The following is a 25,380-nucleotide window of genomic DNA, read 5'->3' on the forward strand; positions in this document are numbered from 1 at the left end:
ACTAGCTATCTTGTTTAAACAATAACCTAATCGTCCCTCCAACATTTCCCACCAGGATCAGAACAAACCAGACTATCTCAAAGGCAATTACCAGGTCAGGGACAAGCACAGCTACAGGAGACCAAAGCAATCAGGTACAGAAGAGGAAGATAACACATCTCATCCTCCTCCGGGGAGAAATGAGACTGCAGAATTACCTGATCCGGGGACTGTAAAACCCTTTTCAGCCGCTAAAAATTAAGCGCAACAGGGCCAGTGAAAGATGCTTTGGGGCCAGCATCTTAGACACAAATTTCTCAGGTCTAACCCACTGAGTACTGCTCCTGGCACCCAGAGATCTCAGCCTGCGGTTGTCCTGCTATCTCCAGCTTCTCCTAAGGGGTTTTTCCCTTTAGAGAAGATAACACAAGACCTGTTTCAGTTCACAGTGATCTCACTGTCACCATGCGGATGACAAAGCAGCAAGAAATGAGTTTGGTGGATCACATAACAGTACACGGAGTTAGCCCACACAGAAAGCTCTGCTGTAAAAACAAGCTGATGGGTGGGGAGGACAGAAATTCTCCCCTGTTACGGAAATACTGCATTCCAAGAAAGGTAAAGAGTCCTGTCAGGTAAGATCTGCAGAAATCATTGTCATCACTGAACTATGTGATACCATAAGCTGCATTTCACCAGGCACATTTATTTCACGTTCACTCCCAGCATTGTCATCCTCCTTTTGTCAAGGGGAGTTTTAAGCAGCAACTGACCCGCTCACAAGCCTTGAGCTACTACTTGAAGAATTACACAAGGTTTCTCTGAAGTTTGAAACCTCTCCTGCTGGCAGCCTGATGCAAGGAGATCCTACCACTGGGGGATTCGAGTGCTTCCTGTTTTAAGGCAAAGCACAGCTGAAGCTTCGTCTGCGAAATTGGTGGGCGAAACCCAGCAACAGGAAAAAAAAAAAAAGATTAAATGACAGTTTCCAAACTTCGAAACGATTTAGATTAGAAGACACTCCTGGATATCAGCCAGTTCAGCTGCCTATTTAAAGAAAGCCTAAGTTAAAACTAGATCAGGATGCTCACTTCTGTGCAGGCTCTTCTAATCAACCTTGCCCATTTCTACACCACAGAATCAGAAGTTATGTCTAGCTGAGTCTGCTCTGCTTACTAGGGTGAACTGGCACGCCAGAGAAAAATCTTAAAGCTATATATAAAGCACTATAGCAGTGGCTACAGAACAAGAACAATTTCTCTCCTTTCTCCCAAAACTGTTTGGATTTCTTATTACGAATCTTCAGGTACGGGAGGAACTACCTTGCTTCTCCAAGTAGTTTTCCTGACTTGTAACCTAAAGGTTTTCCCTTTTTAAGATAACACATTTGATAAATTCAGTCTGATTTGTGTCCTACAATATGCAGATCCTGGCTTTTGGGTTAGTGTCAAATTTTCCAAACTACTGTTGATTATCTTATCTCCTACTGCAACACCTGGGGTATGCCAACAAGTTGGCCAGAAAAGGGTTCTAGACGGAGTCCCCACAATGCTTATTCAGCATTATCATATATTTCCTGTCACTTCCTTCTCCTCCCATCCTCAAACACCCCATAGGAAGCTAATCTCCCAAGTTCAAAAACTGCTTAACAGCCACCATTTGACTTTAAAAAAAAAAAAAAAGCACAGAGCAAAAACTTTCCTTATGAAATGCACTGATACGACCCTAGGTAGGAGAGAGATTTACCGACTCCTTGCAGTTCTGCAGTAGGTGGTCCAGCTGACAGTGGCACACACAGTCCATCTGAGCTCCCGAGTGACCCCAGCTTCCCGATGCCGGGGCTGGTACACCGCAGGCACGGTGAGCACGGGTCCCAGGGAGGTGCAAGCACCTGCTTCATAATTCCGACTCGCTGCAAACTCCGACTGTTCCGGCTTTCTGATATAGCTGCGACTCCACCCCACCTCCTGCCACCACTCCTGCAGGCCAGCCTCGCTGCTAATAAAGACATGGGACAATACCTCTGCAGTGAGTCACGAGCAGTCTGAAAGAAAGCAGAACTAAGGGAAAAAGAAGAGGCAAACACTACCAGCTCCTTTCTGTAAAACACAATAGGACAGGCAAAAATTGCACAAGATAGGTAAGCAGCAGATAAAGTGACAGGAATAAAGTAGTCCGAGCCTGCTGCATGCCTGACCCTCCTAATTTCAGCTCAGAGGAACAGTTTTTGGGGTTGCAGGCTTGGCCTTACTGCAGATGACAAGTGGAAAAGCAGTAGCTTTGTAGCCCCGGGATCACGTTGCAGACAGAAGCCAGATCTGCTCTCAGCATCTCCTTTCCACAAACCTCTCTGCACTCCAAGAAGTGCGAAAACTCTCTCATATAGCAGGGAAAATTGAGGCAGCAGTCCAGGTTATTACATTACCAAGACCTACAGGACAGCTGTGTCTGTCGGCCAAAATCACCTCATCCATCAAGAAATACAGACACAAATGCTGTAAAACACAGTGCAGTTAAGGATAGTCTGAAGAAAATCTAGTAGTAACCATCTCCTCCCACACCTTAAGAAACATGACATTTAAAATCTACCACATCTCACCCAAATGAATCTTTATTTGCAGTTCTCACCGGGCCTGGCTAATCCCACTGGCTCATGCAATATTAAACCTTCACATCAAAACAAGATAAAGCCGTGGAATTAACACATACCTCACTTACTGAACTTTTCTACATAACGTGCAGTGGAACCCCTCTCACCCTATCCACACACAATACCGTAGACTTATGCCTTCCTTCACAACAGAGGCAAACAATTCATTCTTTGCTTAAAGACAGACCTTATAGCAGCCTTCTGGTACCTAAAGGGGGCCTACAAGGAAGTTGGAGAGTGACCCTTTATCAGGGAGTGTAGTGACGGGGCAAAGGGTAACAGTTTTAATCTCAAAACAGGTAAGTTTAGATTAAATATTAGGAAGAAATTATTCACTCAGAGGGTGGTGAAGCACTAGAACAGGTTACCCAGAGAAGCTGTGGGTGCCCCATCCCTGGCAGTGCCCAAGGCCAGGCTGGACGGGGCTTTGAGGAACCTGGTTTAGTTGGAGGGGTCCCTGCCCATGGCAGGGGGTTGGGACTGGATGGGCTTTAAGGTTCCTTCCAAGCCAAACCACTCTGTGATTCATTACAGCTTCCCTTTGATTTCAATCTTTACATGAAGCAAAAAAGCTCAATGATTTCTGCCTTCTAGTATATCCTGTTCTTCCCCCCGCAAATAACGTTTAATGAAGCTTTCATTACCTTTTTTCCCCACCTCCTCTTTCCCAAACAAGCTCAGAGATGAGCAACAGCCACATCTTAGCTTTGACTGCAAGCTCTTCAAAGCAGTCCAGCCTCACCAGTCAGAAGAGCAGCTAGCAATTGTTACCAGAAGAGCAGATGCACCTTCATGTTTCACTCATTAAACTTTCTGCATATTATCTGACTGCTTTCCTTTAAACAATGCTCCCCCCAAAGCTTATCTAACTTAAACAAAACCCTTACAAATTGAACCTCATCACCCAAAGGCTTAAGCAGAAGCACTGTTAACGGCAGAAGTGTTCTGTTAAACCTGCTCTGCAGTCATTTGTCAAATGCAATTAACATCGGTTCTCCCTGTCTAGCATCTTCGAGAAGGGCTTTAAGAAGTTGTCATTCTGGAGCTTACACAAACAGTTCACAGCTCTGCTAGCAGCTGTGTCAGCTCCCACATCTACATGAGCCGCATTAATCTCTGTGGAGACATGTCACAGAAGGTGTTCGATGGTGACTTGGACAAAATAGCTCTGTCCAACACTGCCATAGCTCCTGGAAGCGAGTTTATTACTTTCCCTAACTGGCTCCATTCTGCAGCAGCTAAGCATAGCAGGCTGTTCAGGGGTCTTGCTGATTCAGTACCGCAGGAGAAACCTGGGCAGAGTCCAGTGCACCGCAGCTCTCAGGACTGTACACCACACCTAAGCATGTATGCATGAGTCATTAACCAAGCAGTGCACAAACATTAGCCATAGATCATAAACCTGGAGTCAACAGCCATCTGCAGCCCCATGTCTACCCCAGCACTGCCACTCAAAAAAGCCTGTGGCTTTACAGCCCAGATGGGCCTGGGAAAGACGAGGTTATTGAACCCAAGAACTTCCTGACCTGCCCCTCCTCTGCAATTCAATCTGCTGGGACAGAGGGGACACTGCCAGAATGATTCATAGCAGATTTTACTGTCACAGCAGTTCTGCCTTTCTTGCTTGTTAAGCTCCTCTATCAGGATTTTGAGGGATCTTTAAAGAAACTCCTTCTGGACTTGCCTTTTTACTTTCTTCAGGTCTAGGCAGAGATTTGTGTATCTTTGCCTCAGGGCAAGATGCTGAGTGTCAGAACAGGGTCTGCTGCCCGCACTGCTTCTCACCTTGCCCAGCCACATTAGGAAAATTCAGATTTTGATGAGCACGGCCAGTCAGCCGCTCACCACAACAGCCAAAGGACTCCAGAAGAGTCCCATGCACTGGCTGCTGCTGCCATCATCCTCTGTGCTGAGAGGTGCTCCCCACGCACCGCCAAAGCATGGGGGGCAGAGGGGAGGAAGATGTGAATTTCAGGATTATATTCAGCACATTTTCTGGCCCTCCCATCTGCACAAGCAGATGAGATGCATGCTGACACCAAGGCTGGTGAAAGGGCAGTTACCCTCAGCATGCTCCCCAGCAGCACATCCTCCCGCCCCACATTTCCTCCACCCAGGGCTTAAAGGCACTGAAGCAGTGCCAGACACTGCTCCTGCATCGAGCTTCGTCCTCAGGTGGCTTCTGAGATAAATATAGCAGCACTTGGCATGGACTATCTGGAATTAACACAGTTACACTAAAGACCATCATCCCTTATAAGACGCATGTCAATCATGAATGCACTGCAATGTTCTGTGCAAGGTATGAGTCTTGCATCTCAGCTGCTTCCCTTGTAAAGGAAATAACACCAGACACATATCACTAACAGAGAACACCTACAGAAAGGCTCCAGTGAAAGATTCAGACTCACTTTTCAGCAATATATTGTTGTTATTGTTGTTCAGCAGCAAAATTGTGTACAGTAATTCTTACCAAAGCCTTCTCTTGTTATCTGGGTAAAGGAATCTTGTTTCAGGCAGAAAATGGCTTCAGATGGACTGGGCTTAGTTTTGATGTCTGGTCACTGCGCCTACAACGCATTCAAACGCAAATAGAAAAAAGCACATAAACTAAAGGCTGGGATCAGAGCCCCACAGTTGTGTAAGCCCCTTCAGCTGAGTCCCTCTGGAAACAAACAATGGCTCGTGTGTTATTAATTTGTTTCCAGGAAGAGATGGTCTGTACCAGTCACTGGAAGATTACTGGTATTCTACCTTCCACATGCAAGGAAACACTGATGTGCCTATATAATGGACTAGCAAGTTTCTTCATATACTCAAAAAGATCCCCAGTCACACAAGGAATCCTGCTGAGAAGTCTTCTCCACCCAGCTGTAGAGAGCAGATAGAAATAACCTTGTTTTAATATAAAGGACGGTTGAAATCTCACCAAGAAAGCAGTTTTATTTCTCATTTAACCAATGCCAGAGTGAGTGCAAGGAAAAGATTTTTCAAAATCTATACTAAAAGCAAATTCTCTAGTTCCCCCATGCTTCAAAACAAGAAAATATGTGCTGTTTTTCTGGCCTGGCCTGTTGACATCCCATTCTCTTCTCATTGACAGTATGATCCTGTCATTTGCATTACAAGCTTGTCCATCCTCCATGATACAAAAGAGTTCAAAACAGAACAGAGTACTAGAGAACACAACTGGTCAGTTAGCAGCAATAGACAATTCATAAGCTATTGTTTCCAAATGAGTTTTTATCAGAATAGGTAAGGAGAGATTTTTCATAGTTTCAAACTCCCTACATAAAGCCTATCTGTAGTTCTGTGTCTACATAGACATTTTTGTCAGACTAAGTGAAGAATGGTAAAGAGTCCCACAAACCCACAAAACTAGTTCTAGAGAATCTCCATCTGAAGTCAAAAGGACAAAGCAATAAGCATCCCTCGCATTTCTCCATCGAAGTCAGTGCAGTTTCCCAGGCAGTGCTTTTAACCTCATGTTACTGCTCCAACATCATTCATCCCTCAATTGTTTTTTTCCTTGGTGCCTCAGCTTTCTGAAGCTACTTGAAATAAGTGAACCAGCTTTCTCTTGCTGACAAGCCACTGAAATGACTAGAGTGCAGTGTGGCCACTAGAGCTGTCTGCACTCAGCATCCTTGGGTCAGGTGCAGAGGCAGCAAGTGGCCGAGAGAAAAGGAGCCTCCTAGTATTATTATATTAGGAGCCTAAGAGTCCTTTACCACTGCCCCATTTGGGATTTAGGCTGAGTAGGTCAATTCACAAACCCAACACAGTTTCACAGTGCATGTGGCTTTGCTAGGCTTGAAGCAGAGCCCTAGATTCCCCCCTCCCGAGATATATTATACTGCTCAACTACAAGCTCCTCAAGAAACAAGAGAGCTGCATGGATTATGTATCACCAACATCCCCACCAGTACTGCCAGTGTCAGAGGGTTACAAGGACCAATCTGAAGCTCCCTGCAGTTGCCTGCCTGCGTATGTTAGTCTGCACGCAAACTAACTTTGCTGGGATGATTCATCTTTAACATTACTGGTTGCCAATGTAAGAAGCAGAGCAGTCACTAGAAAAGAATGGCAATCATAACCAAATATTACGTGTTTACTTTCAGGTCCTGAAAAATAATCCTTACGTCTAGTCTACTTCGGAAAAAAATTAAAAAGCACCTAACATAAAAGTTTTGAAGTCAATAATCACCCTCAGTAACACTCTCCCTCAGTAAGTAGAAACTCCAAAACACTGGCATTTACAGCATAAAATATCAAAACAGACTGTAAGTACGTATGAGGGGCTAAGTCATTTACAAATTAATAAATTTTATATCATAGATGAAAAAGGTAAGCATGATCCTGTCTTCAAAATACAGAGGAAAACTTCACACCCATCCACCCCACCTAAGGTGCCCCTGACAGGCAGAAGGGGAAAACACCAACCCCTGGAGCCCAGGTCTGGGCTGGTGCAGACGGGTGTACTTCGAATTAGCTCTAACGGACTGGTACTGGCTTACCTCTGATCTGAAATGACTCTGTGTCTTCTTCAACTCTTACGTGAGCTAGCACTTTCAGACATGCATTCACCTCCCATGTAACATAATCGCTACCTGGATACTGGACAACACCCTGGCAGTTCACACAGACACCTGAAACCTCACGGTAAGCAGGTGGGGGATGCGCAGGGCACCCAGGCACAGGTACAGCCCAGCTTCACTTTGTCAGTGTTCAGGAGGCATGAACAGGGAGGAACAAAATTAGACAGCAGAACAGAGCTTTCTTCCCCCACATATTTATCCTTTCCGTTACAAAATGAATGGAGACAACCTTTTGAGCCAGGTAACAGCACTGGAAATAGGACGGAGAGGACAGTTTGTGCTAAGTGGAAGGGACACAGCTGCCAGCACCTTGCAGACAGCAAAAATCGCTTGCAGAAAGCACTCAGCTTCCTTGTTCCCCCATGTAAGTGCTGGGCAAACCACAGGCAGCTCAAGCAGCTCGTCCCCCACAAACTCAGCTACCTTGCCACCTGGATGCAGAGGCCAGGCAGCTTCCCAGACCCCCTGCTTGCTCATGCCTCATGTCCAGTCCCCTGCTTGCAATGGAGCATCCTCAGCTTCCCCTGCACAGCCGCAGCACGCAGGCAGCGCGAGCACACGGCTGCTTTTTGGGGTGCTGGATCTTCCTGTGGGATCCCTCAGACCCCAGGCACTCACCAGCATCCCCAGCTCCAACCTACATGCCTGCAGGAAGGAAGGGGGCTACGGAAGGGGAAACGGGAGAAGTTAAAGGAAACACCCCCACACCCCCATAACAAAGCAGCGAGGGCATTTCCTAAAAGTGCTCCCGTGTAGCCCGAGGACCTCTGGACACTAAACTCAGATTATTTTTGCACAGACCACCACCGCCACCTCCCCACCACCCCACACAGCCACAGGCAGGCTGCACACAACAGCAGGCAGCCAGCACCGGAGGACAGACAGACAGACACAATGCACAAACAGACATCGGGCTGCGCTCACCTGAGGAAAGGAGATGGTCAGGAGGGCAGAGATGTAGCAGGGCACTGCTCTCCGGGCCTGCTGCAAGCTTTGGGGGCAGATCCGTGATCTAGGATCCTGTGATCACACAGCTAGAGGCAGGCTCAGGCCTGGACAAGCCCAGACAAGCCCCAAGGAAGCCTCTCCCCGAGCCTGCCCAGCCTCAGCAGCCCCACACGCTGCGGCAGGGCTCCATGGGACCAGGTGGGGCCTGGATCCCCCATCGCAGCATCGTCCATCGCCGCCAACACGGATCGCGCCCGTCGGCAGCGCTGCGAGGGCTGCATTTCATCTCTCTCTGGCGGAAGCCCACGTGAGGAAGAACGCAGGATTTCTCCGGGATTCTCCCTGGCAAAGGAATGTAACCCACAACTTCAGTCACGTCGGAGGCTCCAGCATTTGGGGAAAAAATACTGAGATGAGTGCTGCGGCAGTGACACCAGAAAGTCAGGTCTGAGGCACGCAAACCCAGCTGTCGGGGTCTGGAGGCTTTCCTCATGCCAGCCCACCCACCCCAAAATGTGTCCCCTCACCCCCAGCACCGATTTGGGCACCAGCAGGGAGGCTGTGGAAGGAGGCCTGGGTACCTCGCTCCCTCTCCAGAGAAGCCTGTGCTGTGCACACACCTAATTAATAACGAGCCCTTCAGAGACAACTGCAGCAGCCTCCTCCCCTCTCACATCATGCAGATTTTTTTTTTTTTTTAAAAAAAAAAAACTCTCCTTCATATCAGTGGGTGATCACATTTACTTTTCTGTATTAGTAAAGCTGCAGGGCCAGATCCTGATTTCAGGGCAGCACAAGCCCAGGAAGGCAGCAGGGCTGCTGCGAGCGACTCCGTCACTTATTCCCACCTTACTCGAACTACCAAGGTGAGCACTCTCAAATAAGAAACAACTGAACAGCCTCTTTTCCTTAGAAGGTGAGAGAGGAGAGCTCTTTGCAGCCCAGGAAATAACATTGCTTTTCCACCCACCACCCCTCACAACCACAGCTTTATTCTTCTGCAGAGGGAGATCTTCAGCATGATTTTCCAGGGAGGCTAATAAATCTCCATGCAACACATAATAGCTTTACCAAGATGTATATAACTATATATTGAAAAGAACACTACCTTGTTGATTTTATCCTACTAAACACTGCTCAGAGGCACTCACATTCTCCCACTTCCTGATATTCAGAGCAATACAAAGGTGGGCTCATTTAGTACAATTTAGCAATATTTCAAGTCTCCAGTCAAAGATTCCCCCCCAGCCACATCCTATAAAAATAGTTCAACTCCCTCAGCTGTAACTCACTGAGACAGAGCTACTGGAAACAACAATCAAATTAGAAAGAGCTCAGTCACTAGAAATACAGTTTATAATATGATATACAGTATAAAAAATAGGTATAAGTGGAAATTGTAATTAGAGGGTCTGGAGAAATTCACCTTCAACATACATTCTAGGTCAAAGAAAATGACAGGAGCAAGAAGGATGTTTTATGAGTCTATAAACGCTACCAAGATGAAGAAGGGAATTGTTCAGCTTTCAAAGAGAAAAGCCAGGCCACAAAGAACAGATCTAATAAGTCAAAGCACTAGGGTGACAAGACAGACTTGGAAAGGGAGATGAGCAGGGGGGAAAAAAACATTTCATGACCACAAAAAAGAAAGAAGTCTTAAAAGGCCACACAATTACTGTGCTCACTATAACATTAGTGGAGCTTCTTGGTTTGGAGAAGTGTTTTGAACACTAAAAACATAGAACTATTTTAGATTTAAAATGATCTAGGGGAATTTCAGTGTCTGACCCAGCTGGGATATAACTTTGATACCCAAGTGATGCCTACAGAGATCACTCATGATGCAAATTTGATTGTAATTAGATCTAATGACAAATGGAGCAATTATCTCTGAGATGTGTCATGCAGCCATTTGAACTCTGAGCTTTTGTCAGGAAACTCAAAATTTGCTGTAGTTTTGAAGAAGCAGTAGACATGATTGTATTTGCTCAAAAAAATGCAAAGGCTTTGAGATCTCAGAAGCATTCAGAGAAACAGTGTGCAGTGTCCTTAGCAAGCTAAACTAAAACTTCATCAAGCTTAACTGAGCTACTACTTCCCCAACACTAGAGAATACAATGCTGCCCAGCCTCCTTGCCTGTATCTGAAAGTTAGGAAAAAAGTTGGGAAGTTGCCTACTCTGAGAACAGAAGCAGCAATAAAGTTTAGAAAACAGGCTGCAGCCTGGACATTTACTACTGTCCCTTAGATTCATCAGTCCTCTTAGCTGGAGTGAGAAGGATGGGAAAACACTTCTGTTCTGGGTGCAGGAAAAAGGATGAATGTAGAAGGAAAAGGAGGCTTCTACCTGGATTACCAGAGATAACCAGTGTCTCATTTTTACCAAGGCTATGGTTTGCCAAAGCATGAAAAATCTGTCATTACTTGCTGGCATATTCACAAACAGCAATTGACTGTATCCCCAACTTAGGAAGTGCTACAAACTCCTAAGCTTCCACCAGATATCAAGGGCCCCCACTCAGCAAGAGAGCCCAGCCAGGGCTGGTTTTGATAACCCAACCAACCAAAGGTTTAAAGAAGGGAGCAATAACTAGGAAGATGAAAAGTGGCCTAAGGGAGCCGTGCTGCATAGAGACAGCCTGGACGAATTTCTACCCTTGTGTGCATGTAGTGACTTTTCCCCATTCATTCTGTGCTCTGGATCCCCCCATCCCTTCAGAGCAGCCATACACCCCTGCAGCACAACGCACAGCTGTTCGCCTGACTCGGGACACTCCCCAGCATGCAGGCTGCAGCTCGAGAGGAGCATCCCCAGGTGCACGTCTGTGGCTGTGCCAGCTCCACACTGCACATCAGTTCCTTTGGGTTGGTCTTATGGTAACACCACAGGTTAGGGCAGGCCTGGAAATTCTCTCTAAACATGAGGTTTGAGCCAAATGCTTAAGATTTGGCAAGCACAGGTGGGTATTCCTCTGACATACCCCAAGGAGATTAACGGCTGTAAATACACACCTATTCACAACTACTGCAGGGACAAGGGAATTCTGGGCACTGCCCAGACAGTTGAGACTTGATAGTTGAATGGAAAAATTAAACTGAGCAACCTCATTAAAGGGCTCATATCTGGAAGCCAACAATCCAAGGCTTCCCACAGGCATGCTGGCACCATGACTGAACAGTTTTTGAAGACAGACTGGCACCCTGCCACACAAGGGGCAACTGCTGCCTCTACATCACGTGAGCCGTCACCACTTCAGAACCATGATTACACCTAAAGTTCATTAAGGATGGGTCTCGCTGATGAAAGCTCTCCAGAGCACAGGAAAAGCAACTAACAGCTGAGCTATTCTTGCTGCAGTTTCAGCCCTGCTTACTCTTGTTGAGAGTTCAGGGCTCTTCTGACACTTGGGGAGCACTTGAGGACATCCCACTGACAGTGCCCTTATTGCCAAACCAAGCTACCTTCAGACATAACTGGATTACAGCACAGGACCCTCTTCCCAGTGAGAAGCACTGGACGCTGCTGCAGCCACCAGCTGAAGGCCAACTCCAAAGATCCAGCTTAAACTAAACAGAAAATTTAACAGGACATTAGGGACTGAAATTCAGTAATGGGGGGCTTATTTTTATCTTCAAATCAAGGTGATTCACTTTTCTGGCATTCTGGTTCAGCCCAGCAAGCTATTAGAGTAACTGAATGAATTATTGCTGCTCAGTGGTCAGATTACTTCAGTGGATCCCTTCCATCCTCAAACTCCAGGGAACTATGATCTGAACGTGGATTTGTTTAAACTCATATTTTGCCTTTAGTTATCCTTGGTCACAGTATCATGCATTAATTAAAAACTGGTATTGTGTACAGACATTGGCAATAGGTTTTAACGCCAGGTGAGAAAAATATACATGTACAGGGAAGTTACTTACCCTCTCTGCTGAGTGCCAGCTTGTTGATCTCCATCCTACATCCGAGACATCATAGTGCACTATATTACCACTTCACCTACCAAGGGTAAAACAATATCATCAGATAGTGTGGAGGATTACAGCAATTTCAGTGTATCCTTTAAAGTCCCAACCACTCCCCATCCATTCCCACCAACAGTACCACTATGGAGACAGATCCACAGACACTGATGCAAATTGTCTGTCACAAGTCACTAATATGTGATTTCTCTCCCCTTAAATAAACATCACTAACATATAGGTGGCAAATTCCTTGAGAAAGAGATAAAAGAATCCAGAGAAGGAGATAAAAGAATCCAGACTTTCCCCAGATTATGTGTTTCCAGGTCTCCTTTGCAAGAGCAGCTGAGCAGTGCGGGCGAGTGCAGCTGTGCACTTGTGCCAAGCAGAGAGACCAGCTTCCTTAATTGCAGCAGAGGCCTGGGAATGGACATAAATACTCTATATACAGCAGCATTTATTGTATTCACAGCTGTATTTGTTATATAAAGAGTTTGTGCCTACTCAACAAGCCCTTTGGCCTTATCTCATGAGCATTTCCCAGAGGCTAAGTGAAACACAGCTAAGCATAGCCAGAGGTCTTCATACAAACCTGACAAACCTCAATAACCTGTTTTACATCTTCCTTTGGGGAAATAGCTTGGTTGGAGTCTAAGTCAGGAACCTTCAGCAGCAAGTAAGTGTAGAAGGCATCTAACTAGAGTCATATATTTGAACAAGTTCCCTCAGCTTAGCTCGCCACGCTTCAGAGCTGCATTAGCTGCCTGTGAGCACAGGCTCCAAGCCTGCATTCACAGGAGTTACCAATGAGTGTCAGCTCAGAGAGGGAGTGCTAGCCTGAGTCAGGTGCCTCTTATTTGCCATAGTCTGCAAGTACAAAGGCACTTTTCATCTACCATCTGAACTTGAAGCGAGACAACTAGAGTCTAAGCATGTCATTACTTCACTCTTGCAGTGATCTCACTGCTAAAGTTATTACCTAGGCAGCCAGATGGATAAGGGCTGGTGACTAAGACACATTAACCACCTGGAACTTGAACACAAGCCAAAGCAGCTCTCAGGCTGCCAGAGCAATGCAAGCTGTCATGGACTCACTGTCTTGAAAACTCAGACGTCCAGCTCTCCTCAGCTCCTTTGCAGATAACTTCTCCGTAAGCTGTCTTCTAGTAAGGCTGCCACAGATGCACACGCCTGTATATGCATACTTTGTAGAGGCTAATTATAGCTAATGAGATGGGGACAAAGTCCCTTCAGTTGCATAGGCATAAATCCAGAGCGAAATGAGTGGCATCAGTGAGCATGCTGCCACTCAGCAAGTGTGCTACAGGCACAGCCTCCACCACTACCCTTGAAACACTGCAAATGTGAAGTCTACTTTAAGCTGAGGAAACATTTAGTAACCCTTTCAATCTACAAAGAGCATCTGTTGGGGATGTTAGAGGTCTGTTCAAAGTGAAGCTGTCTGCTACACTGCAGCACAAAGCTAAGCTAGCATAGCAGAAAAAGCATGGGGGTAGCACAATGATCGGTTCTACTTAGACCATCACATCTCCTGCAAGCTTAAAGAAACCTTTCCCACAAGCCATCACATATACTTCCCGTCCCCATACCTTTATACCTTTTTGCAGAATGACAGCTAAAAAAAAAAAAACAAACAAACAAAAAAAAACAAACACTACAGAAACTACATTCAGGATTAGGAAGATCTGGGTCCTTCCTGTGGCTGCAAAATTGCTAATTCAGATTTACAGTATGAATAACTGCATGGAAAAAGCAATAGTTTAGCAACCCAATCACTGCTTACAGGTGCAGAGACAGAAAAGAGGACAAAGTAGGTGACCAGAGACTGCATTTTACAAGGGTCTGGAGATAAAGCAAGGCTTTAGAAGACAAGCAAGGCTTTAGAAGACACAACTTCCAGCTACTGCCCTGGAACAAAGCCATCATGAAACAACTTAAGTCTTCAGAGCAGAGGAAAAAAGTCACATAGAACAAATACACCTGCTAACTCTGGGTTTTCTCTTGCCTCATATTTAAGGAGAAAGTAACTAAACAAGCTGCTGGAGCTCTGGCAAGAAGAACAGAAAAGCCATGGGGAGGCAGGAGCCTGCAGAGCTCAGCGAGCCTTCCCAACCCCTGCGTGGCTGGCGGAGTGTCCTGGCTGGCAGCACTCTGGCTGTGCTCATGGTTCCACAATTGCCAGAGGCGCTGGGTTTGAAGAGACGAGCAGCCAATGAAGGTGGTGGAGAGAGATATATCTATAGATATCTCAGTATTCATTTGTGCAGGCATATTTTGCCTAAGAGGGGAGAAATATAATATTTGAGATTTCTTTTTGAATAAACACCTCGCAGATAGTCTAATACCAACCACCACTGCAAGCCACGTGCCAATTAGCCTTCCCCATCATTGTGCAGCAGCTCAGGTCCATTCCAGCCATGCACTGTCTCATTATATAGCTAAAAACCTGTTTAGACATCACCAGGAGCATCATCTCCCAGAAGCTTCTGGTCTCCAAGGATGCCGGTAAACTCTCTCCCAGCACATTTTGTAGGTAATTAGGCCTCGCAACAGCCTGTGAACATTTCCCTTTTTTGACAGAAACAGGAAACGGAGGCAGAGCGATTAGCAGAAGGAACTGTACTAATTCAAGCACAGAGCAAGGGATGAAGTTCTGGGCCACTGAGCATTCGCAGTGACGACTGAAGCATCTGACCTCTCAAGCTCCCCATCCACCCTGACAGTCTCATTGGCCTTGCTCAGACATGTACCAGCTGCAAGATAAGCATTTTCCTCTAAGATCCTTTCTCTCGCTCCTGAACTAAAGCAAGGACACACACACACACCAGCTCGCCATATGCTGCACATGGCAAGGCATGCAGAAATAAGTGCCAGGTGCAGGTACGCCTCAACACACTGATATGGTTTGCATCTTCCCTGTTAGAAAGGACTTGTACCAGATGGACTGAGACACTGAAGCTCCCAGCCAGGCAAAAGACCAGTGTTGAAGCACTTTGACATATTCTACTTTTCTGCAATGCAAAATCCTGTCCCTGCAGACTCAGAAGAGAGAGCTACAAAGGATGCAGCCACGTTACTCCTCTGAGAAGCAGACACCTCTTCAAACAGCCTCTAATCTCCTCCAGGACCATCTCCCCTCCCCAGTGTTGCACCCACGCACAAGGGCAGTGCCTGGATGGCTCAGGGATCCTGCACGATAGCTGATGGAGCAAATGAAGAGCAGCAAGCCAGGGTCGCAGCAATAGAATAAAAAAAAAAGCAGGGTGCCAAAAGGCAGACTTTTGTCCTAAAGTCATGAGAGCAGAGTTGCAAGAAACTTAAGTTATTCGATCAGCTCCCTTGGACAGGGTTAGAGCTAACTGCAGGCTGCTGAGTTCATTAGTATTTCCACCACTTTCTCAGTGTACACATCGATATCTGACTTACCTCCCTCAGAAAAGGAGGAGAGTAGGGTCTCCATCAATCTCCTGCGTGCCTTTGCCTCTTAAAGAGATGGAAGATGCTTCCAAATTCACTCATTCAATTAATCTTTCCAAAGGCACAGACCAAGCCTGAGCTTTTGCTCTGTCAAACATCCTACAGGGACTGAATTAAGAGCAGTAGCTGAGGTGAAGGACGGAGCTTGCTGGTAGGATTAGCCGGAGCAATTACAGGTAGCAAATCCCTGCTATTCAAAGGCTTTATCGTTAAGCAGCAAGAGAAATGCCTTTTTCAGTGAGTGATTTTTTTTTTTTTTTAATTAGACGAAGGCTGACTGAGCACAGAGCAGCTGATGGCTGCATGCCTGTGACTCGGTGTGCTGCTGCCTCCCTCTGCCGGGGGACAGGCAGCCAGCAGCCCCCGAGGTGTCACCACGTCCTGGGGACACGGCGCCCTGCCCTCCTCCAGCAATGTCCTCCAGCAGGGTCCCTGCAGGCACCAGGGGCACAGGGCTGCAGCAGGATGGGTGCAGATGCAAAAGTCCTTCAGAGGCAGCGGGGAGAAGCTCACCACTTCTTTCCTACCAGTACACAGGTAGAGACAATGGGTCACTTATCCCAAGCAGTTCAACAGCGAGCATTTTGCCATCAGTTTTTCTTTTCTCCCCCTTTTTAAGATAACCAGATCGCAGGTATTAATTCTTTTCTTGCATGCCTCAGAACTGTAGAGCCAATGAAGCTTCCAGCCAGGAAGGGTCCAGTTCAGGTGCCTGGCACACAGAGCTGCTTAAGGAGGGAAGCCCATGCAGCAGCAGCAAGGATCTGCCTTCGTACACAGGGAACAAACAGCACAGGGTCAGCAGTGAGAACAGACAGCTCTTCAGCCTCACCACACTTCCTCTATCGCTGCTGCAGCCCTGTGATTCCTCTTGACACAACTGCCACAGAAGAAATGCTTTTCCTGATCAATCCTGCTCCAAATTCCCCTCCCATTCCTGCCGAGTGAAAAGCAGCTCTGAACAGCTGACATTCAGACAGCACTGCACACAGCAGTCATCGAGACCAGAACTGCAGCAAAGCTTCGGAAAGCATGCAAGCAGAGGTCTCCCCATCCTCCCGGCTGCTACTGCAGCCCCTCAGGACATAAAGAGCCCTCCTTTAAATCAAGCTGCACAGGCATACGAATGCCAATGCCACGTTCACAGTTCAAGTGGCTGTTTTTCGATATCATGCCATGCAAGTTGTTTAGACAACAAACACACCAACACTGCCAGTAACCGCGCTCTGCATTAATAGCTTTGTTACCAGAAGCACTCATCACATGTAAAGCTGAGTAAGTGTCTTAAAATAAAGAGCCTGAAAATAAACATCGGCTAAGCGTTAATATCGTGAATGCTACCTACCAGCAGAAATACATTCATCCTGTGATGTGTTCAACTCGGGTGTTGTACAGGAACAGTCAGAATTAACAAAATTTACCACTGCAAGTTTTCTCACAGCTAAAGTCTCCTCCAAGCTTTGCTTTTCCCATGACAAAAAGTTTACTTGTGTCACCAGAAACTCCACACAAGGTCATCTAAGCAAACGTCCCCCCGCCTCTACCATATTATGAGCATAGTATAAGGAGTTAAGCCCTTACCACACTCTCTTGCAACTCCTTCCAGAGCAAGGTGGCCAAACACTGCTCAGTTAGCAGGTTATGCTGCCGAGGGGTCCAGCGTGGAAGCAGCACTGTAGGACATCTCACATCTCCTTCGGGAGCACTTCAGAGCCCTCGTCAGACAGCAGCCAGCCAACAGAGCATTGGGGTCTTCTTCCACCCTTGGGTTGCTGCTCCGGGTGCAGTTCTCCTAAGAGGGGCAGAACAGATCATCTGGTAGCAGGGCCTGCAGGCTCCCACCTCCCCTGCAGCAGCCATATATTTGTTGGGGTGGGGGGGGGGTGTCTGAAAAAAGCTATTACCACTTGAAGAGATTCAATCCCTAGCAGATACGACGCATGAATTGCCATTTATCTTGCTGTTTGTCTCGGTGCAGTCCAGACACCCTGCGCATGCTGCAGCAACACTAGTCCAAATATCACCTGCACTGCATCAGCAGTTATCCGTTCCCCTGCTCCACACTCATTCTCCATCAGCACTGCTGCTACGTAACGCGCCACATCCGTCACTTCAGTCCCCAGAACCTTGTAACATCCTGGCTCAGGCAGTCGCGGAGCAGATGCTGCAGTGGTGGCTCGTCACCCAAGTTCAGTTCACCTACTGGAGCCTTGCTGCTTCCTCATCCCGGCTGTTACCCGAATTGTTAAAATAAAACCCCTGGGACATGCCTACAGGCAGGACCATCCCTCGTTGCAATTGAAGGACATCCAGGGAAAGGACACTGCATCCTGCTCAGACACAGGGCAACAGACTTGGCCAACTCAATTGCTAAATGACTGCGAGGGGAGCAGAGGACAGGGGTTGGCTGTCACAGTGCTGGCAGCAGCATCTTTCAGTCCTCCCACCCCCCCTTCCCTGCAATGTCCTTCGCTGAAGAGTTTTCAGATAGGGCTTTTGCTGCAGTGCATCAAAGAGCGGGTGACTTGCCAGCAAACCACCAAGTGCTCCCTCCTCTCCGCTTCTCCCCCAGCTACCCAGGGCCCTGGAGCTGATCCTCAGTAATTGGAGACTGACAGACTGCCTCGCCTGTCCATAGGACCGAGCCTCCAAGGAGGAGCTGGTCTCAACTGCACCACCCCTCCTTTAAACCAGGTGTACACAAGGATCCTGCTCGGTTTTACCCTCGGTATGCCGTAACCTCATTTACGCAGCTTCTCTGCAGAGCACTTTTGCCCTGAGGGATGCTGATTTTACTGGCTCTGTAAGAAGGCCTCAAGCTAGGAGCATGTCCTGTTACGCACCCCGAGGTCCATCCCCTCAAGGCTGTGACCCGCTGTTCTAACTTACAAGCTTGTCCACAGCCCAGGTTAATCCAGAGAGAGGTCTCAGTGCCCAGCCTCCTCCTGCCCTCCAGCTCAAGGACATTTGCTCCAAGCCCCTCTTTGCCTGGAGCCACGCAAACGTTGCTCTGAAGCACAGCAAGCACTCTCAAGCTCCTCCAGAAACTGCTCAAAGGAGACACAGGCTCATGCTGCATGCCCTGCCGCTGACAGCACTGCTGCAGTAGCACAGCAGTGACTTCTACCAAAAAAAGTGTGTTCATCACTATGTGTAAAGTTGCAGTCGGGCATCCCCTGGGAGCAGGGATGCGTGAGGAAGCATTTCTGAGCCTGGGAGCTCCACAGGAGCCAAAGCAGCACTTTGGGGACGACCCCAACCAGGAACTTTCCCCCGTTCTGACAGTGACCTTCAAAGCTGAAGATGTCTCTCCACTTAATCCCCCCCTTTTAATCAAAGTGTATTTAATCAGCTGACTCCCCATCTTTTAACAAAGGTATTGACAAGTTATGACTGGTGCTAAATTACAATCCATGTATTTTAGGCCTCAAATTTTTCACCAACTATTCAAGGTCAGCAGCTCATTCAACGCCAATTCCATGCTTCTCTTGAATATAATATGCTCTCAACTGAGTTTTATGGGGCAGGGACCTTATTTTTTTCCACAGGATTCAATACGAACACTGCTGAGCCAAATGAAGGGCATCTTCAGTAAGTACAACCTTTCTCGATTTTGATCTTAATACAAGAACAGAGTACTTTCTGTTCATCACACGTAAGCTTTTAAGATGAGGTAAGCTTTGCCCTCAGTTTATAAACAGTTACTTGCAGCAGAATATTGATGCAAATTAAAACCCATTTAGATTTGCCAAATTTCAGTTCTTGCTCACTCAGCAGCAGGGACTCTTCCTTCTCAAAAGATCAGTTGTCTGAGAAGCAGGGGAAAGGCACAAGGAGGGCAGCCGAATGGCAAGCCTGCTGCAGCTCTGATCTCGTAGCATAATTAGAAATTCTAAGGGTTTAGCTGGAAAAATTGCATCTTAAGGACATTTATGCCCAGGCACAGAAGTAGAGGAAAAACCATTAAGATTCCTGGCACATGGGAATTCTTGTGTTCACATGTCAGATGGGGATGGGCAGAAAGCAATTTACAGCAGCTGGTAAGGCTTTTTAATACACTGGTGCATCACATTGCACAACGGAGACAGCCAACACTTCCCTCCGCCCCCTGCATTCCCCATCGCTCCGGGTTCTGCAGTGCAAGAGCCAACTGGAAGAATCTGCAGAGGTTTTGCAAGCAGCAGCCTCTCTCCCTTGCCCCACTCCAAGCCTTTCAGGTCAGTGGGAAAATGGGCAGAAGTGCAAAGTGCTTGACACAGTTATTTGGGAAGGGCAAGTGTATCTCCCATATTCCTCACCGAAACCAGCATTACCAGTGGCTCTCCAGTTGGGGTCCGGCAGCAATTATTAAATCCCCCTTAGTAAAATACAGCGGGCCCTTCCTCACAACACTTTTGTTTCTTCGCTCCAACCCAGACCTCTTGGAAGACAATAATTTACAGCAAGTTTGCTGCAGTGCCACATAATACCCGGGAAGTATATCATTAATTAGGGGGCCCGGGGGAAGAAGCACATACAGCTTGGAAATAAGCAACATTTGTACTATACTGCATTTAACTTAATGGCACTATCAAAAGCGAGAGTTAAAATGTAGACATTTCCAATTATTTAAATGATGTGTGCTTTCTGCAGTGGGGCACCGCTCAGAACCCATGACCTTCTCCTCCAAAAATACCTGCTGTCATTTGACTCAGTCTTTAACTATTGTGATACCAGCCACTGCAAATAGATAATGGGGAATCAGTATCCACAAGCAAACCATCATTTAAGTCCCACTCATTAAGCATGTCGTAGAGCAGAGCAATCCGATGCTCCAGTAGCAAAGCTGGCCTTAACCACAAAGAATTTGGTATGACATCTTTATGCAAGCTCATGAGCCCTAGGAGCAAGCACTGGGAATAATCTTCCTTACATTTTATAATGCCAGTACTTTCTCAAAACACTTTATGCTCCTATAAAGACACCTCTAGCAGTGGCAAATACCCCAGGCAGCCCAAAATGTGAAAACCCATTCCAGCATCAACATGGCAGTCAAAAAAATAGAGCTGCTTTCCAGAAGAGAGACCAGCATTAAAGGAGGAAAGCAACCAAAGCAGTCTTTCACTAGCTGCAGCTGAGTTCAGATTTCCAGAAGCACAATCTAGACACCGAGTCAGGCTTTTCACTACATTGACTTGTTATAGTCATTCTTTTTAGGTATCTATCCTGTGCTATGCCCATAGCAACCCAGCATAAGTCTAGGGTGGTGCTCGAGGTGCTGTGAGCTCCAGATAAGACTTACTGTGTGCTGAGGATCCCTCCCCAGGCGTGTAAAGCAAAAGCTGCTGGAGCAGCATAGGACGTAGTAGGACAGAGCATCAAGCACATCCCCCTTCCTTTCCCCTCCTCTTGGTTCATCTTTTGCAACTTCTCCTCCCATTGCTCAGCACTGAAGGTTCTTTGCCCTTAACTTGCTTTTGGCAGTATGCAATCAGTTACACTTCACCTGAATAGAAGCACCAGTAGGATGGCACTTCAGAACAGGGACTCCTACTTGAAAGGCACAAGCCTCAGTTTGGCTCATTTTTGTCCCCTATGATCACTCTTATTTTCTATATCTGGTACAGTTATCGTGCCAAGTTTGCAAGGAATCAATGCAAGCCCTTCCAATAGGCTCTTGTGCCTATTGGAGTCTTTCTTGACTTCCAGAAAGCCAAACTCCAGAAAATTTAGCTGCGTGCCTGCAGTTCTCATGCTTTTGTCACTTGTACCAGCTCTGGTGAAGCCTGTTCTCCTGTTCAGTTCCAGAGCACTTCACTGTTTTTTAAGCAGCAGTTTTAAAGGCAGAGAATGATTTGATTTTTTGCCATATGCCCTCACAGTGCCCATATTTTGGAACACCCCACCAGTCATTATCCCTTGGCAATTTACACCAAGCCTGATGTTAGCTCAGCTATTTTGGTTTTGGTCCCATTCTACCAATTTGAGTGGTCCTTTATAAATGCCAAACTTATGCATAAGTACTTCGAAAACGAAGTGAAGTCTCTTTGCTCATTAATGTGATGACATAAGGAAAATAAGTAACAGCCTTAGCAGGGTGCAAAAAGTCCCTGCATCGCAGCCATTTGAGGCTTTCAGTTACTTTAGAGCTTGATTTACATCATGCAAAGTTAAAGGCTTGGTCCTTACGTCATCTGTGACTCTTCTTGGGTCTTCAGGACCGAGGCCAGAGAGCTCTGACAGAAGATCTGCAGGTTTCATTGAATATAAAAAAGCCTCTGCAGCTGAGGGTGGCGAGGGGCTCGCCTCTACCACCACCTTGCATTGCTTGACCTTGAGAGATCAAGCTTTGGTCCCAGCTTCCCTCCTCTGCGACGAGGGCAACGCTCACCTTTCCTACTGATCTGGCTGACTTTTCCCAGTCCTTGTGCAAGCACAAGATAAAAAACCCACCCCAGTTATAGATCTAATCAACATAAACATACACGACTACTCAAACAGAACCGCAGACACCAGTAATTGCCTCTGCCCCAGTGGGGACAAGAACACCCCTCCTGTTGTCAGGAGACATCACTAAAAAAAAGGGGAAGTCAAATATTTGGCCATTCCAGACCCAGCTAATGTCATCCAGCGGCAGCAAGGATCTGACTCGGGCTGAGCAGCTCCCCCCCAATGCGGGGCACGAGCTGAAATCCGGACCTACAGGGACTTCAGCCCCGCTGACTTCACTGCTATTTCAACAGATTCAGCAATTGCACAAACTGCAGTTTTTCCCCCTTGCCCCATTCATTCATTCAGTTACCAAGCCTGCGGAGTGGGCAGGAAGGCACATTTCGGTTAAGAACGTGTGTTTTTATACAAGGAAAACCCAAGTTGCCACCAAACGTTTGCATCCAGGTGAATTTTTGTGCTTCACGGCTGCACAATCACAGCCCGCACCGCCAACAAGCGGCGTTGGGGCCTCCAAAAAATAAAAATAAAAAAATAAAAACCCAAGTTCTGCTCGGGTAGGGAGAGTAAAGGCTGCACTGAGCCTCCCCCGTCGGACTCCGGGAGGCCGTGGGAAGGCGATAGCGCCCGCGGGCTCGGGAGCGCGCATCCCAGGGGCGCGCAAGGGGAGCTGGGGGGGGAGGCTGCGGGGAGGCGAGGCCCGAGCTCGGACACCCCCAAACCCCCCCCAGGAGGCCGGGGGAGGCCCCGTTGAGGCCGGGGAGGCCGCGGTCGAGGCCGGGCTCCGCAGGAGGCTAAAAGCGGAGAGCGCAGCGCCCTTAAAGCCGCAGGGTTTCATTTCTCCGCCGGCCTCCCCGGGAGGCTCCCCCAAAGGTCTTGGGGGGGTGACGGTGGGGTGCTGGGGGGGGGTTGGGGAGCGCTGAGAGGGGTGGGAGGTGCTGGAGGGGGGGGCTGCAGAAGTTTCCCTTGCCGAGGCACTGCACCAGCAGCAGCAGCAGCAGGTCGGCGCGTCCTGATGCGCTCCTGCAAAGGCTCTGCAGCTCAGCACAGGGCTCGGACTGCAGCACAACTGCACCAGCCCGGCGGCACGAGAGCCCTGCACCTGCCTGGAACAGCTTTCAGAAGAGAGGATGCAAAAACGCAGCTCCCGACGAGTCATTTCAGGGGGGTCGGTTTGCCTTTTTTGCCCCCCCCCCCCCCCCTTTCTCGTTATCATTTAAAAAAACAGATCAAAAAAGACTTGGTTCTGATTCAGCCTCCCTCATGCAGGTCCCAGGGAGAATTAAAAACGCAGAAAGGACACAAACTGGATGAAGTTTAATTAGCAAATCACCCACCAGAAGTTGGACTTCTTTTCATCTTTTATCAATTATAAAAGACAGCCCTGCGGGGGGGGGGGTGCGGAAAGGACCACAGCCTCCCTTTAAAATGCCTCCTTCCTAAAAAAAGCATGCAGAGAACAAGCTTCCATTAAAGCAGGCTAGGAAACCCTCCCTCCCTCAGAAGTTGCCTCTCTTACCCCAAATCCACTCTGCAGAGCGCTGCTTGCTCAGAGATGAAGTGCTGCCTGGAGCAGCAAAAGTTGCAGACTGCTTCTCCTGCGCGGGAGGCAGGACCTGGCATAAGTAGTGTCAGACGGGTCCTTGCGCTGAAGTGATGCCGGGGGAGCCCAGAGCTGCTCAGACAGGCAGGGAAAAAAAGGGGGGGGGGATGGGGAGATCAAAAATCTTAAATCCCTGACACTGCAAGAACCCTGATCCTATAGGATCATGTCTAAAAAGCAAGCGCTCGCTCTCGGTGCAGCCTTGTTTCCCGACAAGGTGGAGGCTGAGCCGTTTGATTGCCTGCTGGGTTTTCTCACCTGGTGATGTTGCTCTTAGCAAGGGAAGAAGTGAAAAGCAAGTCAGACATCTGCAGAAGCCTCTCTAACAGGCTCTGCTCCCACCTAAGCCAGCCTAAATTTGGGGGGGCAGGCTGGAACTTGCTCACAAGTCAGCACGCCTGCTCAGACGAACACAAGCTGGAGAGATGCAGGGAGAACACACGTGAACTGGGATCAGTAAGGACAGGAGATGTCAAAACACAGGGAGAAATCTCACTCTCCGTGGTATTGCATTGGAAAAAAGCACACACCTTACACAAACGTCAAACTAGTCTGATTTTCTTCCTGAGACACAGGACAGTGCAAAGCCTGATCCGAAGACCTACCGCTAACTTCAGCAAAGCCACGCTGCCTTCAGCCAGCTCAGGCCCAGGAAAGGTTTTTACCCTGTGTACAAGAGGCATTTAATTCCTGCCTCTTACTGCTTTGACAGATTGCAGTTCCTCCCTCAACTACTCCCCTGATGAAGCCAGCAGAGGGGTACATCCAATGGAGCTGTGCAGACCCCTGCTTCACAGCGGATCCAGCCCCCTGTTTTCATTGCAGAGACTCAATGAGTTGCAGAGACAAGACGCACTGCTCCATTCTCCTCTGTTGCTTGGATGGGAAAGTCAGCCCTGTAGCTCAAAAGAAACAGTGTCCAGAGAAGAGACTTCACTTTGCATCCTGGAGGTACCAGTTACAGTGATTTCTGGTTCTGCTATTCCAGGCTCCAGTGTGTAGTGAGACAGAGAAAATCCAAACTCAAGGTTGTTGCAGGATTTTGCTGGGGGACACAACTAAACCAGGCGGCATTTGTAATACGTGGGCACGAGCCCTACAGCAAGCTGGCCCTGGAACCAACAGTTGCAGACTGATAGTTTTGAAACATGTTAATTTTTCATCCACATACTCCAATGTACCATAGCAGAATGCCAAGTGTACATCAGGGTCAAACTAAATATATTGTTGCCTTTTGATACCACCCTTGAAAGCTTTTGGATCAAGTTTTCAGATACGCTGATTATTTGCATCCAAAAGAGTCCTGGCACTGACAGAAAAGCCTTTCCCTTCCCTTTCACCATCACTGCTCTTCCATTTGGAGATTAGTTTTGGACTGGGCCACTTACACCTGCCTATCAGTTGCATAACCCAAAAGCACAGGGTACCTGTGCTTTGCCAGGTGAGACGTACTGCATGCAGATGGAGATTCGCATCCAGCACGCTAAGAGTCATTGAGCCCTAGGATTCAGGGGACTGGGTCCCATTCCACTTCTTATACCGCCAGCATAAAGCAACATGCTCAGTTCTCCGGGGTTTACAGCAGAAGGGCAAAGAGACAAAGCTGGGTACTCAGCCTGGTATTTGTAGTTACTTATGCCTTGCTATCAGTATTTACTACTGCATGGCAGAGTTGGCATTAACAGGGAGGAGATCCTGAGTGTAAAGAAGCC

At 47.6% G+C, this 25,380-nt stretch overlaps 1 long non-coding RNA gene across 2 annotated transcripts; it reads right to left on the reverse strand.

Moving 5' to 3' along the window:
- Window positions 1-11,819: 11,819 nt before the first annotated feature.
- On the reverse strand, window positions 11,820-25,367 carry LOC121058295. 2 transcript variants are annotated; one of them, XR_005814158.1, is made up of 4 exons: window positions 23,585-25,367; window positions 17,218-17,428; window positions 12,374-12,558; window positions 11,820-12,175 (listed from the first exon to the last, which is right to left on the reverse strand). It is a non-coding gene; the product is annotated as an uncharacterized LOC121058295 (long non-coding RNA). The 2 variants fall into 2 exon arrangements; XR_005814157.1 differs by having other exon boundaries at window positions 11,820-12,558.
- Between the last annotated feature and the right edge of the window lie 13 nt (window positions 25,368-25,380).

Source organism: Cygnus olor, chromosome 21 (genome assembly GCF_009769625.2).
Source record: "Cygnus olor isolate bCygOlo1 chromosome 21, bCygOlo1.pri.v2, whole genome shotgun sequence".
Lineage (NCBI taxonomy): Eukaryota > Metazoa > Chordata > Aves > Anseriformes > Anatidae > Cygnus > Cygnus olor.